Here is a 10,999-nt window from a genome sequence, read left to right as displayed (position 1 = left end):
CAGGAGAGATATTGTGATTGCCCTAAGATCAGCCCTGCTCTGTAGTGTTTTGTTTTTACCACTGACCTTCACACTCCCTGGGGCAGTGATGATTGCACTCATGGGGTCGGGCAAGTAAAGAATGGAGTTAATGGGGATAACTGGTTTCTTGGACCATGAAGTGGGAGCAGTGGGTCCAAAGTTGCCCAGAGGTGGGAGAGAGAAGACACAACAGGTGACTTAGATCTACAGGGGGGTACGATTTGTAAGCTACAAACTGACTGCAAAGGACCCAGGGCAGAGGTAAGGGCAGGTAGGAAACCAAATGAGCTGAGAGGAAGAGAACATTTATGATGACATGAGGGGAATTCCTCCAGGGCTCTCCAGTGCCTATTTAAGCCCATCCACCATGGCAGCACTGGTCCAGACATTGCGACCATCACAATGATCAAAGCATAGTCTTTGCTCTCCTAGAGCTTAAACTGTAAAAGAATGCTTATCAGTCAGCAAATAAAACAAAGATACTGCCAAATGGCAGTAAGTCCATTTTAGACAATAAAGTAAGGTGATGTGACTGAATAGCTGGGTAGTTCTTTACACAGAGAGGTGAAAGAGGTCCTCTTGAAGAGAAGCCTTCTCTGAATGTGGCACATGGGAGTGGGTGAAGTACAAAAGAATGAAAGAGGCCTGACCCACAGGACCAGCTAGCATGTGGGTGGCCTCCAAGGGAAAAGGGGAGCCCAAGCATCTCAGGCTGGAGAGCAGGACACATGTATTTGCAAGTGAGAAGAGGGGGAAAGCTTACCCCTCAGCCTCCAGCCCTGGGGTATCCATCCTTGCAAGACCATGGCCTTTCTGAATAAGGATTGTCATGGCTCTGGAGGCTGTACTGCCTCATTGAAGCTCAATTTCACTTCCCTGGCAAGTGGCCTAATATTTGCCCCAACCCAACCCACCCCCACCCCCAGAAAAATCTCACTGAGAGCAAGACACCAACGGGCAGCAGAAGCACTGAGGGTTGAAAAGGACTGGGGCCAGAGCTGGTGGGCCCAGGCCTGACTCCCCTTCTTCTGCTGCTATTCCCTGAGCAAGACAGGGCCTCATAAGATAAGCTGGTACTCTGAGCCTACATCAGAGATGTTCTGATGTCTAGCTTCATACACTGCAGTGTTAATAAGTCTAAACTGGTATGGGGGTGGACTTTGCAATGACATACTATTAGGAAGCCTGGGCATCTGTACCAGCAGGAGTTGTTAGCCAGGAACCCACTGCTTTGATGTTCCAAAGGCATAGCTAGTAGCCTCTCCTCCCAGGTTTAAAACCTGTTGGCCCCTCAAACCCTCCATAATTCCCCTTTCTATCCATCCATTGCAGAGCTTCTCAACTGGGACACATATTCCCCCAGAAGACATTGATTCTATGCCTAGACAGCCACTAGTGACTATAGTCAGGGGTGCTGCTAAGCACCCTGCAATGCACAGGCCAGCCCCCACCATGAAGTTTTTTCCTAACAAAGCTACCAGGAGCTATGTGTCACTTAACAATGTTTTCTGAGAAACACACTATCAGGTGATTTTTGTCATTGTGATCTACACAAACCTAAAGGGACTAGCCAGCTACACACCTATGCTGTGTGGTGTAGCACATTGTGACCACTGTTATAAATATGGCGCATTGTTGATGGAAGCATTATGAACAATGTATGTCTGTGGCCAGAAAATTGAGAAACCCTGACTCAGACTAATTGGCTCCTTCCCTGAATACCTGATACAATCAGTTACAGAGGAAGGAGGGAGTCGGTGGGCTAAATAGGCACAAATATTGACCTTATCAGGAGCAAGTGATCCCAGGAAACACATGGCAGACTTGTGGTCTGTAGTTGTATTTGAAAATGTATTAATGAGGAATGGCGATGTTCCCAGCAGGGGGTGCCACCATCATCCTTTCTGCTACTCTTTGCCCTTATGGACTGTCCACTGAATATATGTATGTGCCACATCACATGAGAGAGCAGGCAAGGCATTGATCTTTGGACCTACCGCTAGCAGAGAACTAAAGAAGAGGATTAATAAAAATAGTATGTCTCTATTCCCTTCTACCCTTCAGCTAGGGCCCAGCAGGATGAGCAGGAAAGGTTATCAACTGAACATCTGAGGACTGAGGATTTGTGTGGTAAAGTGAACAAAGTATGGATCAAAAGACACAGTCTAACTTCTAGATGTGGCAAGTGAGGTCAGCTCAACTCTCAATAATGGCAAGATAACGGACTGCAGAGAAGCCTCCCACACTCAGAATAGCCTACAAAGATATGCTGGGAGAGAGATGCCACCAGCTCCCTGCCAACTCTGAACAGACTGTACATGTCCCTGTTAAGCATCCCTGTGGGGAAGGGAGATGAGGCTAGCCTTGATGCTGGAGATCAGAGGTGGGGTTGGGGGAGGATTGTCATCCACAGATTATCCCTCTCCAGCTCTCCCTGCCCTACAAATCAAGATCACTATGTCCTCATTCCTTCTGGGCCCTGGCAACATGACTAGGAACTTCAGTTTCCACATCTAGAAAACAATGAGAACTGATATAATCAAGTTTCTATGGGTAACACTTGCAAAAAGCAATCAGAATAATTTAAGACTTAAAAAGAGGAATATAGGCCCTCTCTGATGGCGGAGCGGGTTAAAGCGCAGAACCAAGAATCGAAAGCCACTTCCCCATGAGTTCGATTCCCGCCTGCCCCGGAGGTGACCACATGGCGCAGCAGACCTCTCCTGACCCGCCCGCTGCTCCCCTCAGCAGTGTACTTCGTCGATCTGCCTGTTCTGCCCCCCACTCTGTCTCTGGTGAATCCTCTCACTGCCCCTGCAACTCTGGCCTTTACCCCAGTTCTGTATGAATAAATAAATAAATCTTTAAAAAAAAAAAAAAAAGAGGAATATAGTGGCCCAAAAATAAGAAAAGCTAGGATAGTTCCTGCCTTTCAAGCAAGAATATTTAGATCCTGGACCTGATACAATGTCGGAAAAAAACGGAAAAAAAAAATGAAAAAAAAAGCAAAAACTGGGAGCTCCCCATATATGCTGTCGCCCATATATGCTTTCAGGTACATGGGCCACAGTCTCAGGGAAGCTTTCCTGAGGAAATGGCAACATGACTCCCAACCACTGCAGACTGAAAACGGAGCACACTATTAAGTTCAAGTGCCTGGCTCCAATCATGAGGGTGATAGAGAGGAAGGGGGTGAGTTTTGGCACCCCAGGGATCAGAAATGAGCAGAGAGACCGCTCATGGAAACCTCAACAGCTGGGGTCTATGAAAAAAAAAAAAAGGGCTGCTTAGAAAAATCACAAAAGTTCAAGAGACAAAACACAAAGGAGGGCAAGGCTAATTGATAAGACTTATCACCAGCACTTGACAGTCCACAGGGCTGAGAGAGCTCTAATCACCTAACACATGAAAACACAGACTCAAGCAAAATGAGGAGAGAAAGAGATACTCTGTGAATATTTGTCACAGTAAATATAAGGGAATAACCTTCGAGAGAAGGAGGCAAGGATTTTACCTGATAAAGCTCTCAGAGTAAAGATGATGAAGATGCTTTCACAGCTCAAGAGCATGGGTGAGCACATTGGGAATGTCAGCAGGAAAGGGAATCAGGACAGTATCAAACAGAAGTCACAGCGTTGAAGCAGAAAACAACTGAAGACTACAGTAGACAAGCTCAGGAACAGTCTAGAAGCAGAAGAAAGGATCAGTGAGCCCACAGACAGGTAGTAGAAATCAAGCAAACAGAGCAACAAAAAGAAAACAGAGTCTTAAAAAGTGAAGATTGCTTATAGAAGCTACAGGACCTCAAAGGAATAATCTGCATGTTATATGGGCTGCAGAAGGAGAGAGAAATGAGCAGGAAACATAGTGGAAGAAACAATGGCTGTAAACTCCCCCAAACTATTGGAACAGACCAAGGAAGCTGAGCTTTGCACCCCAGGGCCCTCAGAGTGGCCAGTGTTATGAGAGCTGGACTCTGCCCCCTGATGCTGGCACTGCCCAAGCTGGAAGGGAACAACGCCTAGCTAGTACTTTTGCATGAACTCTGCCCTGGTATCCTGAGCAAGGGGTTTGCTGGAAGGGGAAGAGCTGAGCAGCCACTCGGGGAGCCTTTAACAGGGAGCAGTGCACATGACTCACTGTCTTCATCAGAGCTGTGCAGAAAACATTTTCTTTACTGACCAGGCAGCAGGCCTCATGCCCACTGGAGGGCAAGGGGTACCCCCCAACCTCAGCAGCGGCAGGCCCCAGCTGCCAACTGCAAGTTCCTAAAGTTGTAATTCTACTTCATACCATTGGTCGGTAACTGGGCCTTCTCCCTACCCTGTCCTGCTAGTTCTCCATCTCCTCCTACAACGTTGGTTAGAACATTTTTTGTTGTTGTTGTTAGCCTCTGTGGCAGTAGGTAGCTAAACCCAGAACTGGTGAGCGCTTCTGACCCTTGTGATACTTTCCTTAAGACCCTTTCACCAGTGACATACCTAGAGAAGGAGACAGACATCCAAGTCTAGAACACCCAGCAAGTAAAGAAGATGAGCCCAAAGTGATCCACACCATGGCATGTAATTACAATGGTACCGGTAGATGGGGTGGTTCCTTATGGCAGAGTTGGGGTGTTCTGGGCTCATTCCTCCCCCCAAGACCCCAAAAACTACATTTGGACAAACTAATTTAGAAACAGCATCGAGGATAAAACAAAAAGTCAAAGACACCATGGAAATGGTAGAAAAAGTAGAGACCCCATCTTGGCAAGAAACCAATGCTGGCACAGCAAGCTTGGGGGTCCATCAGAAGCACAAGGCCTCTGCCTGGGGAATGAAGAGCTTCCTTCCTAATGGGACTTGTACCTGAGAGGAGTGCATTCACATCCAGCTCTGGAGAACAAAGGGATTCCCTAGGGAAAATAAGAGGCCTGTGAGGGACCAGCACCCAAGGAGAAAGCACAAAAAAATTAATTTGAAGTATGCTTAGAGCATCCCTGGGGGGTTACATTTGATACATTGTAAAGATCAGCCAGGGGAGTACTTCCACATAGCATTAGGACTAGCATAGGGCACGCTGACAGGCTTCTTATAAAACGCTGGAATCAAGGCCTCCCTGGTGGAGTAGGGGGTTAAGTCTCAGCACTATCACTGCAATGGCCTGAGTTTGGTTCCTAGCCAGGGAGCTGACCCACATGGCACAGCAGACCTCTCCTGTGCCCCACTGTTCCCCTCAGCAATGTATTTCAGTAGATGTGCCTGTTCTGCTCCCCACTCTGTCTCTGGTGAATCCTCGCATCCCCCATACCTCTGGCCTACACCCCAGATCTGGTATGCATAAGTAAACAAATCTTTAAAAAATAATAAAATACCTGAACCAGACAGTGAAAAGCCCCTCCCCCTTCAACTCTACAGTTCCCAGACAGCTACTGGGAGCTCACTCACCCACGGTAGCCACTTATAACCCATGCCCACAGACCCAGGGCTTAGGCCACTCAGGGCTGTGTCTCTAGAGAAAATCTGCCTACAGACCCCACCATGAACCTGCTCCTTTCACAGCTCATACAGCTGCCACTCCCAGGGTGATTTGTGCCCTTGGTACCCCCTAGCAGCGATCCCATACCTCACACTACACTGTTTCCCACTCTGTCAGGTCTACTCTCAGGGCCTCCCCCTCATGCCCACTCGTCACTCTTGGGTGTGCCAAAATTTCACTCGAATCACTGATAACCCAGCATCCAGGCCAACACCCCAAAACAATAACCTTCAAATCTAAGACAAAGTCAATATTGGGAAAGGCAACTGTTTAGCATAACACATAGAAATAAAGAGACAAACAAAATGAGGAGACAGAAGAATAGACCCCCAAATGATTAAAAAAAAAAAAAGATAAGGCCAAAGGGGGAAAAAAACCTAATGCAACACAAATATGTAAACTGCCTGATGAAGCTTCCAAGCCAAGACTTAAAAATGACCACTGATTTTGGGAATATATTGGATGGAGAAAACAAGAATTATAAAAAGAGGAAAATATGTGAAAGTTCTAAACATAAATACAATAGAGGAACAAAAAAAAGAAAAATATGCGAAAGTTCTAAACATAAATACAATGGAGGAACAGCTGAAGAACACAATAGATGAACTGAAAACACAAGAGGGACTCAACAGCAGAATAGATGAAGCAGTAGACAGAATCACTGAGGTGGAAGATAGGGTAGTAGAAAGCGTACGAGGGACTCTCTGGGGGCTTAGGGGTTAAGTCTCAGCATGACAGCCAGAGTTTCATTCCAAGCCAGGGAGGTGACCCACATGGCACAGCAGACCTCTCCTCTCTCTCGCCCACTGCTCCCCTCAGCAGTGAATTTCAGTCAGTCAGACTTGTCTGTTCCCCACTTTGTCTGTGATGAATCCTTTCACCTCCCACATACCTCTGGCCTGTACCCCAGTTCTTGTATGCATAAATAAATATTTTAAAAAGGAAAAAAAAATCAAATATACAAACAGATCAGCAAAAACAAAAAAGAATTTTAACAAATGAAAATAGCTTAAGAGACTTACAGGACAACGTCAAGAAGAATAACATTCACATACAGTGGCCCCAGATGGAGAAGAGTGGGGCAGAAATCTTATCTGAAGAAATAACTGAAACTTCCCTAATCTAAAGCAGCATATAGACATCCAGATCCAGAACAGTCAGAGTTCCAAGCAAAATGATCCCAAAGATACACACCACTTACATGTTATTACATGTATTGAAAATGTAAAAAAAATTGAATGTAAAGAGAGACTCTTAAAAGCAGCTAGAGAAAAACTATTATATACAAGAGAAACCCTACAAGATAACCCACTGATTCTGAGAAGGAACCTTATAGATCAAAAAGTAATAGCAAGATATACTCAAAGTGCTGGGTGGGGAAAGCTTCAAATCAACAACCTTGTTCTACCCAGCAAAGTCACCACTTGGAATTGAATATTGTACACCTTTAAACTTCTACAGTGCTGTATGTCAATTGTATCTCAAATATAGAAAAAGGCACAAAATGAAGAATGATATAAAAATAAAATTTAATTTAAAAAAAGAAAAAAATAGAAAAATACAGGGTTATATATCAAAATTAACTGGGATTTATTCTAAGGATACAAAGAAAGTTCAACAATTTCTGATAAGTGTGATATACAACCTTAACAAATTTATGACTAGAAATCAAATTCCAAAAGTCTCAGAACAGCCAAAGCAATCTTGAGAGAAAATAAAAAGTCTGAGGCATCACATTTGCTGATTTCAAATATTTAACACTATGCTACAAAGCTGTACTAATCACAACAGTATGAGATTGGCATAAAAAATAAATGCATAGTTTGGGCCTCCCTGGTGGTACAGGGGTTAAGTCTCAGTGCTATCATGCTATTGCCAGCCACTGCAGCCTTGGTTCAATCCCCAGCTAGGGAGCTGACCCACATGGTACATCAGACCTCTCCTGTCTCGCCCACTTCTCCCCTCAGCAGTGTGTTTCAAGAGGTCATCCTGTTCTGCTTCTCACTCTGTCTCTAATGAATCCTCTCACCCCTGCACCACGGGCCTGCACCCCAGCTCTTGTATGCATAAATAACAATAATAAATCTTTTAAAAATAAATGTATAGCTCAATGAAACCCTATAGCAAATCCAGAAATAAGCACATGCATATATAGCCAATTAACGTTCAACAAAGGCAACAATATGTACAATGAGGAAAGACCAGGCCCTCAATAATAGTGTTGGGAAACTGGAAACATGAAAAAATGAAACCACTCTATTACAGCGTATGTAAAAGTTTATTCAAAAATGGACTAAAGACCTGACTGTCAGACCCAAAATCATAAATTTTCTAGAGGAAAACGAAGGTGTTAAGATGCTGGACATTGGTCTTGTAATGACTTTTTAATATGACACAAAAAGCAAAGACAACAAAAGCAAAAATCAACAAGTGGGACTTAAACTAAAACATCTATCTACACAGCAAAAGGAACTACTAAAAAATGAAAAGCAACCTACTAAAGGGAAGAAAATATTTGCCGATGATAATATTATGAGGTGTAAGTAACATAGAAATAAGTTTTGTAACTCAACAGAAAAAAATCCAATTTAATTTTTTTTCCATAGAAGATACACAGGTATCCCACAGCTACAGGGGATTAGTGATTTTCAACATCACTAATTAAGGAAATGCCAATCAAAACCACAATGCTGTCACGTCACACCTGTTGGAATGGCCATTATCCGAAAGAACAAGAGTCACAAAGATGTAGGGGGCAGGGAGCCCTTGTGCACTGTTGGTAGGAATGCAAATTAGTACAGCCATATGGAAAACAGGATAGAGGTTCCTCAAAAGTTTAAAATGGAACATTTGATGCAGGTAGGTATTTATCCCAAAGAAACAAAAACTTGCCCCACAAAAATACATGGACCCCATGTTCTGTGCAGCATTATTAAATATCGTCAGAGCATGGACACAACCTGAGTGTCCAATGATGAATGGATAAATATTTCATATATGTGTGTGTGTGCACACAACTGAGTAGTATTCTGCATAAAAAAGGAAGCCTACACAGGTGATTTGGTGATGGGAAGCCCACGGGGATTACAACCGAGATGGAAAAAGGCTCAAAATGATGTAAAAATAAACTTATTTTTTAAAAAAAAGAATATGCCAGAATAAAAAAAAAAGGAGCCCTGCCATTTGCAATAACACAGAAGGCATTTGAAGCATTATGTTCAGAGAAATTAAGTCACAGAGAGAGACAAAAGTGGTCAATCATATTTATATGTGGAATCTTAAAAACAAAAGACCTCAACTCCTAGAAAAGGCGACGGTGAGGAGGTGAGCAAAATGGGTAAGGGACAGACGTCCATTTATAAGTTGTGGACTGTAATGCACCTCACATTCACGTACTTAATGACGAGTAGCCTCTGTGCGTGTGGAAGTCACCACTGTGTGGTGATGAATACTGACAAGATTTACCATGGCCATCATTTCACAATACAGGTAAATCACTATGTTTTTACAATAGTTAGAAATGTGAATCATTATGTGGCACACCTGAAACTAATGTAATACGAAATTATTTATATAGCAATAAAAATACAATATTGCCATGAGGAAATAGGTTACAGACCCCTCTTGTGGAGTCCAGCATACCATGTGAAGATGCTAAAAGGTAACATTTCTTACAACAATTGGGAAGTCTATGAAACGTTCTTCAGGAGACTTCAGATGCTATTTTCATTTGGAATTTGGAATTTGAAATTAAATTTAAAAATCAAAGGAGGGCCCTCCCTGGCAGCACAACAGGTTAAAGTACAGCACTATGAAGCTATGGCAGTCACGATAGCACAAGTTCGATCCCCACCAGGAGCTGACCCACAAGGTGCAGCAGACCTCTCCTGTCTCGCCCGCTGCTCCCTTCAGCAGTGTATTTCAGTACATCTGCCTGTTCTGCTCCCCACTCTGTCTCTGGTGAATCCTCTCAGACATACCCCCACATCTCTGGCCTGTACCCCAGTTTTTTGTGCCTAAATAAATTTATTTTTTTTAAAGATTTATTTATTTGTGCATACAGAACTGGGGTACAGGCCAGAGGCTCAGGGGCGGTGAGAGGCTTCACCAGAGACAGAGCAGGGAACAGAACAGGCAGATCGACGAAGTACACTGCTGAGGGGAGCAGCGGGCGGGTCAGGAGAGGTCTGCCACGCCATGTGTTCACCTCCGGGGCAGGCGGGAATCGAACTCATGCGGAAGCGGCTTTAGATTCTCAGTGCTGTGCTTTAGCCCGCTGCGCCACCAGGGAGGGCCCCTAAATAAATTTATTTTTAATAAATGAAAATCAGAGGAAAAGAGCAGCCGTGGCAGAGAAGGATGCAGGTGGTTCCCCACTTCCCTCTCTGCCACTGCTGTATCCCCTTTCCTCTTTAATTCCCTCTGAAGTTGAACGGTCTGGTTGAGAATGTGACTGCAGTAACACTAGGATGTGTTGCTCAAAGTTAAACAAGTGGGTAATGCCAGAATCAATGGGTCTTACATTGTGACTGTGAGAGTGTCCATTTCAACAGTCTGGCTCATCTTCCTTCTCAACTTCCTTCCACTTGGAATATGTCAGTTGATTCTAGTGCCTGGGGTAGCGTGGGAGTGACTGAGTCAACAGAAACACAGTGAGGGCCGGTGAAGGGTGAAGTCACTGTGCAATAAGGCATGGCTGAGCTTGGTTTCCACTTGCATTGTCTCTGCCTGTATCTTTATGGTATGATTTTGGCTTAGATAAATGACTGAAGTGGTTGAAATCAAACTATGCTACAGTGCCCAGCAAGGAGCTGTCTCTGCAGACAGTGAGCAGTTGGTGCCTTCTCCCTCTTTGAACAAAAAATGGTTTTGCTGTATATATGTATATATAAGTAGAAAGGAATATACACATACACATATACACATATATGTACAAGACTGCTCATGTATATGCATGTATACACACACGTGTGTGTGAGGGAAGGAAGCAGGAAGGGAGAGAATGTTAATTACCGCTAAACCCTGCTGAGTCCTCCAATAAGACAGAGTTCGCTGAAAAGGGATTCTCAGACCGCCCTCTTCTCTCTAGACCTTGTTTGAAAATTATGTTCTCTTCATCTCCTTGGGATGGTGGCTGACAGGATACAAGAAGAGCACTTAGAATAGTGGGAGACTGCCAAGTCACAAGTGAGATGGCCAAGTCACAGAATAAGGTGAGAAAGGGATGCTGGGGCTCACAGACCCTTCCTCAGACATTTGCATCTTTTCCTGCAAGTCCAGTGTAGTCCGTGGCAGTTTCTGTTCTCCCCACTCAAGCAGTGCATGAGAAGGACCTGACTCCCCCAGTGAGGAGATGGCAAGAGGGTGACGTGAGCCAGGTGTGACCATGTGCAGTGCCCACGCCCTTCCCACGATCTCTGCAAGCCTTTGGCAAATGTCTCCAGTTGGACACTTTCCCACA

The sequence above is a fragment of the Condylura cristata genome, unplaced genomic scaffold (assembly GCF_000260355.1).
Source record: "Condylura cristata isolate star-nosed mole 26May11 unplaced genomic scaffold, ConCri1.0 scaffold00008, whole genome shotgun sequence".
Taxonomy (NCBI): Eukaryota; Metazoa; Chordata; class Mammalia; order Eulipotyphla; family Talpidae; genus Condylura; species Condylura cristata.
The sequence above is the reverse complement of the archived record's forward strand: the minus strand, read 5'-3'. Positions refer to the sequence as shown.